This window comes from Pollicipes pollicipes, unplaced genomic scaffold (assembly GCF_011947565.3).
Source record: "Pollicipes pollicipes isolate AB1234 unplaced genomic scaffold, Ppol_2.1 Scaffold_3087;HRSCAF=3621_pilon_pilon_pilon, whole genome shotgun sequence".
NCBI lineage: Eukaryota > Metazoa > Arthropoda > Thecostraca > Pollicipedomorpha > Pollicipedidae > Pollicipes > Pollicipes pollicipes.
The window spans coordinates 22,428,083-22,435,456 of record NW_023596225.1 but is presented as its reverse complement, the minus strand read 5'-3'; the positions used below and the strand labels follow the sequence as shown (position 1 = coordinate 22,435,456).

The 7,374-nt window shown below is 66.7% G+C and overlaps 1 pseudogene; it reads left to right on the top strand.

Annotated features, from left to right (window-relative positions):
* The first annotated feature begins 2,104 nt into the window (after window positions 1–2,104).
* Window positions 2,105–5,813, top strand: LOC119089893 (leucine-rich repeats and immunoglobulin-like domains protein 2; annotated as a pseudogene).
* The last annotated feature ends 1,561 nt before the right edge of the window (window positions 5,814–7,374 follow it).

Genomic DNA, 7,374 nt, shown 5'->3' with positions numbered 1-7,374 from the left:
TCCGGTCCACCGGACGAGCCCGCTTGCCGTCTCGATTCTCGGACCCAGAGCCGAGTGAGACATCTAGAGCCTGCTAATCGGCAGCGTTGTGTCGAAAGCACTTTCTACTCCCGTCCTTGTGTCTGCGCTGCTTAGCCCGACAGACCGGTGCACGTGTCAGATGCCAGATGCTGACTGGCAGGGGGTGGGACTCGATGCTCCGACCCGGACCCTCCGCAGATAATCAACCGCCAGCCACACTGTGCAGTTCCAACGGGGCACACCACACCACGCGACATTTGATTTCGACCTTGTCCGCTCGACTAAAACACAAAGAGTGGCGATGTTCGGAGCGCCGTGATGCGTGCTGCGATTGGAGTGATGCGTGGTGACCTCTGGCTGCCGTTGGCCCGGAGCTGGCTCACACGACGCGTCTGTAGTACCTTCGGAGATCAGACACACGCGAGCACTGGCAAGGGACGTGGACTCGCTAGTCACCAATGATCGCTCAAGCTGTTCACCCTTGCCTGTCTTACGCAGCCCCACAGCGGTGCGCAATCGTGAGACAGTTCGTCTCAGGCCAGGACACGCATGCTGATGGAGCGGGTAAAACACGCGGAGAACAGACAGAGACGGACACACCGGCAGACGGCGGCAGAGGCCGGCGCAGACAGCAACGGTGTGTCTGTTAGTGAGAGGTGGGTGAGAGAAGGAACATAACGGCCGCACATTACAGACCGTCGCCAGGACCCCCGTGGCGGCTGCGTGCGACGGGTCAGCGGTCAGGCCGACGGCGAGCCGCCAGTTACCACGCCAGTCCCGCCGCACGCCGTGTGACGTCACGCACGCCGTGTGACGTCACGGGTGACTAAACGGCGGCCGGGAGCCGGCCGGGATGGGGCCGGCGTCGTCCCGTGCCGTGCCGGCGCCGGCGGTCAATGACCAGCCGCGGCGTCCCGGGCGCCGGCCGGCCGGAACGGTCCTCCCAGCAGCGGCGCCGACCGCAGCTGACGGCCGGCCGGCGCCGGCGGATGGTGCCGGCGCAGCAGCCGGCGCTGGTAGCCGCCAGCATCCCACCGCCTCTACCACTGACAGCGGGGCTGGAGCCGGGAGCAGGACTGGGACGGAGAACGGAGGCCGGGGCCGGGACCGGCAGGGATCCTGACCGCCAAACGCTGGGGACCAGTGGGGCGGGGCCGGTGGGGGCCAGTGGGACGGGGCCGATGGGGAGCAGTGGGACGCTCAGAGGAGGGCCGCGTGGGGACAACCGGCACCCGCGGCCCAGCCGGCCCGGCGAGCACGCGCGGCCGGCAAGGGAGGCCGGCACAGACCGACAAAAACGGCCAGCCAGCACAGACCCATGAACCGTGGAGCATCACAGCTAGGGCAGACAGGCGCACAGACGAGGTGCCGGGGTCACATACCGGGCATGTGCTACAAGCGGCCCCTGGTGCGGCAAACGACCGCGGCGGGGAATAGACAGACAGGCGTGAACCAACACAACGGTGGCGAACGGACAGCCCACGAACTGTATGGAGCCACTGTTTGGCTGACAGGATGAATAGGCATATGGGATTGCGTACGGGCCGAGCTAAAAGTACACAAAGCCTCACGGGGCATGTGGGCTGACATCTGCAAACAGACCGCGACTGCATTACGCAAGGCAAGGTCTGGGTCTGGGTGGGTCAGTCAGCGTTTGGGCGGGCGCTCACCTCGGCATGGGCCGACTGCTACACGAATGGCCGTGGGGCCCCCGACAGGCGCTCATTAGCGCGGCCCACGGGACTGGCCGGCCGGCCGCGTGTCCGCTCACAAACGCGGACAGTTGGGGTCAGGCAGACTGGGCAGCGTCCAGGCAGCGCCACGGGACGCTGCCCTCACCCAGAGCCGGCGGTGGTCGGGGTGAAGACGGGTCGCAGCCGGCGCCTCGGCGGAGGCGGCCGCTCGCCCAGCGGCGCCCCGGCACGGTCGGCGTCTCGCCACAGCCGTGTGTGTGAGTCGGCGGCGGCGGACGACCCTCTGCGGCGGCTGCAGTCGCCGGTGCTAGTCTGACCGCGGGCTCTGTTGCAGAGGCGGCGGCGGCGCCATGCTGTGGCGACGCGCGGCGCTGCTGACGGCCGCCTGGGCGGTGGCCGCGCGCGCCGAGTGCCCCTGGCCGCGAGACATGGCAGACCTGCACGGCTCGTGCGTCTGCGCTTACAACGCCGCCACCCAGCTCTCCGTGCAGTGCCAGTTCGTCGACTTCAGCCGGCTGCTGGGCGCGCTGCGGGCGGCCATCCCCAACCAGGAGCTGGACCTGCTGTACGTGACCAATAGCACCATCGCCAGTTTGCCCAACAACGTGTTCGCCAACATCCCCGTGCAGAACATCCAGTTCTCCGACTGCGACCTGGAGGCGATCGCCGACGGCGCGTTCTCGGGGCTCGAGTCGCGGCTGCGCAACATCAACCTGGCCGGCAACAGCCTGACGGAGGTGCCGACCGGCGCGCTGCAGAAGCTGAAGCGACTGCAGTTGGTCGACCTCTCCAAGAACCGCATCACGCTGGTGCCCGACGACGCGTTCAAGACGCTGTCGCTGCAGACGCTCAAGCTGGCCGACAACAACCTGACGGTGAGCGCCGACGCCTTCAGCGGCCTCGAGAAGACGCTCAAAAACCTCAATCTGAAGGGCACGGGCCTGCGGACGCTGCCGGACGGCATCGAGCGCCTCTCCAGCCTGGCCTTCCTCGACCTGGCACAGAACAGCATCACGCAGCTGCCGCCGCGCGCCTTCGCCGGCCTCGAGTCGCTGACGGCGCTCAACCTGGAGCGCAACCTCATCCAGGTGCTGGACGGCACCGTGTTCGAGGGCGTCAACAACACGCTCAGCTCTCTCAGTTTGCTCAACAACCTGATCGCCGACTTCCCGACCGAGGCCATGGCCATCATGGGCCGGCTGCGGGTGAGTGGCCACCGGCCGCCGCGCCGCTCTTCGCCCGCTTTTCCGCCAGTCGCACGCACGCGCGCACTCACGCAAGTACGCACGCACGCACGCACGCACGCACGCAAGCAAGCAAGCAAGCAAACAAACACACACACACACACTTTGCTGCACTTTGTCAACTCCTGTATTTCATAACTTTTGTTCCACCCTTTGACGACCTTCATCGCGCGCTGTGCGTCGTGATGCGATGCGGTGACGTAGGACTGGCGTCGGTCTGTTGTGGACATGCGCTCGCCAGTCTGTGGCTTGTGTATGCACAGCATGGACCATCTCCCGCAGCGCCGCACCGCCAGCCTCTGACCGCCATCTGCCGCCATCGCAGGTGCTCGACATCGGCTTCAACCTGCTGACGCAGCTGCCCGAAAAGACTGCCTGCTGGCGATGCGGTCGCTGACGCTGCTGGCACTGGACGGCAACCCGCTGTCGGACGCTGCCCGAGGCGGCGTTCGATCACCTACGCGCCACACTGCGCGGGCCTCAGCCTGGGCGGCCGCTTCCTGACCTGCGACTGTCGCATCCGCTGGATCGCCCGCTGGATCCGCGACACCGACCCTGCAGGTCACCAGCAGGGAGCGCAACCCGCAGTTCTGCGGCAGTCCGCCCGAGTTCCGCGACCGCACCTTCTACCAGCTGAACGCCGAGGGTGAGCAGCGGCCGTCAGCGCGCGCCGCCCGCTCCGGCCGGCTCCTCCGCCGGCGGCGGCAGCGCGCCGGTGCGTCGGCCGGTACACAGCGCTGGGCCCTAAACGACGAATGTGCGCGTGGTGGGTTTGGAACTGCGGCGTATGTTTTATGTACTGAGACCAAGGCGTGTTTTGTGGGTCGTTGGTGGTTGCACGTCGCCCGCAACAAACATGCGTTTAGGACTCTTCACATCAACGTAACCGAACCGAACAAAATAGGCCGCGTGCCACATCGCTGACAGTGCTCCGCTATTGCAGAGTTCGTGTGCGCCGACGCGACTACCCAGGGTCGGCCGCCGTCCTCGTCTGTAGAGACGACAACGGAGCGTCGGCGGACGACGGAGCGTCGACGAACGACGGCGCGTCGGCGGACGACGACGCGGCCGCCGCCGCCGACGACGACGACGGCGGCGACGACGCGTCGGCCGACGGCCGAGGTGCAGATCACGCGCCGGCCGGCGGCCACCACCTTCCGGCCCGTGTACACGCAGCCGCCGTACCGGCGCGCACCGCCCGCCTCTGAGCCGCCGGCGCCGGCCGCCCGCCGACCCCTCGGCCCGACCCAGCCTCATCTTCAAACCAGAGACGTTCGCCGGCGCCGGCGGCGCCGCGTCGCGCAGCAGCCCGTTCGGCGAGGAGGTGCGCGTGCAGGACGCGTACCGTCGCGGCAGCGCCGTCGTCATCCAGTGGGAGTCGGACGTGCCCAACATCCTCGGCTTCCGCGTGGTGTACCGCCTGTTCGGCGACGACATGTTCAAGCAGGGTCCGCCGCTGGCGCCCTCCGAGAAGGAGTTCAAAATCAAGAACGTGCCCAGCCAGGAGTGCATCGTGGTGTGCGTGGTGTCGCTGGAGGACATCGACATCTCGCCGGAGACGGTGCCGCCGCGCCAGTGCGCGAGATCCGCACCGACGCCGCCGCGCCCACGCACATGGACACATTCGTGATCGCGGCCAGCGCCGCCATCTGCGGCACCATCATCATAGCCGTGGTCGTGTTCGTCTGCTGCAACCGACGGCGCGCCGCCGACCGCAAGCAGCCGCTGCCGAGCGTGCCTGCCGGCCACGCCGGCGCCGCCGCTGGCCAGCATGGGCACGCTGCGCGGAGCCAAGGACTGGGACCAGCTCTCCATGTACAGCCACCGCAGCATCCCACGCGCCCGCATGTACCACATGGACAGCAAGGGTGAGTTGGCGGGTGTGTGGCACGCGCACAGCGGCAGCGAGCCCGCCGACGACACCGTACTGCATGACTTGCCGTCGCAACCCATTCGCGGATCGGAATGAATGCCTCATGGAATGCGATGCAATCAGTCGATCACGCAACGTAAGAACGGAACGCACTGTCAATGCCTGAGCTGGCCTGTGTACCGGACCGTGGCATGGGTGGCACGTGGCATGTCGCCCGCTGGCCGTGCTGAGCGGCCTCGCGCCCCGTGTCGGCAGGCGGCGGCCGGCAGGGACGCCTTCTTGGCCGACGAGGTGCGCTCGCAGGCGTCGCGCGCCTCCTGGCGACGCCGCAGTCTGGCCGACGGCCAATCGCTGCGCAGCTACTCGGCCATGTCGGGTCACTTCCCGGCGCACAGCGGCGGCGGCGCCGGCGGCCCGGGCCTGGCGCTGCCCCGACCAGGTCAGTGGCGCGTGCACCGGCCCACCGACCGGCCTCATGCGCGCCGGCCGTGGCACAGACATCACAGGCCCGCTAACATCGACCCCCGGAGCGTCCGACGGCCATGATGAAGAGTGCCCTGGGACGCTAGGATTCTTGGGATATTCTAGGGTCATCAAAGAAACCCTACCAAAAACCTGATTAGAGAAATTGTCATCTAAGAAAATGAGCCATCTATGCTGGGCCAATGAAACTGATCAAATGTGGAAATATTACTATTTTCATAATGTTAAGTAGTTTTCTCATTTTCTCAACTTCTCATGTATTTCATTCCTATGCTTTCGAGGACATGAGCAGAGTTGGCATTGGAGCGTTCCGGCAGGTGAATACAATGTCACCAACAGTGCGCTACAATTTCACCGGTAGCCGTGTTTACCTCCGCCGAGTCGTGCATGAAATTCGTTCAGTCAACTCCTCTGGTAATGGTTAGCCCGTAGTCCCGTATGTCCCGGCTCTGCCGTACCCCGCCGCGCCCCCTGCCGGCCGGCCGGCGCGCCAGCTGACACTGACCACTCGCGTGTCTCTGTCACTCTGGTAGGTTCGGCCAGCTCGTCGCGGAGTTTGTGGCAGGATGCCTTACTTAGTGACCTGTGCGGGCCGCAGCATGACATACCCCTGTAGAGCGCGCGCGCCGCTCTCGCCCCCTGGTGGTAGGTATGCCTCGTCGCGTTCTCCGCGTGTCGCCCGCCCTGTCCCGCATGCCGACTCCTCTTGGTGCGTCCGCCGTCACTGCTGGGCAGAGCGGGGTGTTTACGCTGGTCGCTGCTGACGGACGCCTCGCCCACTGTCGTGAGGCACCCCCCGCCTCGCTCGTCTTATTTCGCCTCTCGTCTCCTCGTCTGGTGCTGTACTGGCTTGTCTGGCCTGGCCGCCGGCGGGTGTTCCTGCCCTAACCCTGCCGCGCCGTCCGCAGAGCTGCGCACCTCCCGCACCTCGCTGGCCTCCGGCTTCGGCGGCGAGCGGCGCCGCAGTCGGCGGCCGTCGGCGTCGCGCGACCGCTCCGCCTCGCGGCTCTCCAGCCACTTCACCGACGACACGGACGGCTGGACCGACCACGACATGGACATCTACATGGCTGCCAACGCGACGGCCGCGCGGCAGGCAGCCTGGTGCAGCTGTGAACGGCGTCGGCCGCGGGGCGCCGGTTTCGGCCCCAGCACTAGTCGCCGGTGACATCAGCGGATGACGTCATCCACTGACGGTCAGCAGCCGCCGGCGCCGACCGGTGGGGCGCTCGGAAGCTCATGACACGGCGGGGTCGCGAGCGCACCGTCGCCCGGCCCCGAGCCAATAGATGACGGCCGGCGCGCCCGACGTGACGTCACGGGACTCACCCCTAACTCACCAATATGCATCTCGCCCCGGTGATCCACAAACGGAGGGCAGCGAGCCCCGCGATTCATCAGTATACAACGAGCAGCCATACCTGCACCAGGACAGTAGCTACGCAGAGGCGGGCCGGGCGGGAAGAGCCCGCACCGCGTCAGGCGTCAGTAAACGGCGCCGCGAGCGGCGTACTTCGCTCGGTGGGTGGACGGTTGTTGATAGCGCGCGTACAATGAGTGCTGCTGCTGAGCGTGTGACAGGGCGTCTGTCGCAAGTGAAACTGCCGCCGCGAACTGAGCGCCCGCGGAGGGCGGGGTCCGCCACCTCCAGGTGCGCGCGCCAGGGGCACTGGGCACGTGCTGCCGCCCACCCCTGTGATGTGATCCGTGTGTGTTGCGTGTGTGTGTGCGTGTCTGTACTGCTGTCGGCGGGGAGCCGTCCGGCTCACACCGCCGGCCCTCCTCACGGACCGTCCCGCCCAGCTCGTCAACGGACGACCCCAGCGCTCATACCATGTCTCAATATATGCTCGAGAATGTGTCGTTCGTATTTGGCTGGAAATCTGGCAAGCCGTCGGGCGGCGAACAGAGCCGGGCACACGGCGGTGGAGCGGCGCGACCGCGCGAAATGAGCGATGCGAGGCGGCGATATGACACACGGTCATACATGTCCGAGGTGTCAACAACGGTAGGCGACTGCTGCTTAGAAACGGAAGGGAGCCGTGCGCCGACCGCAATG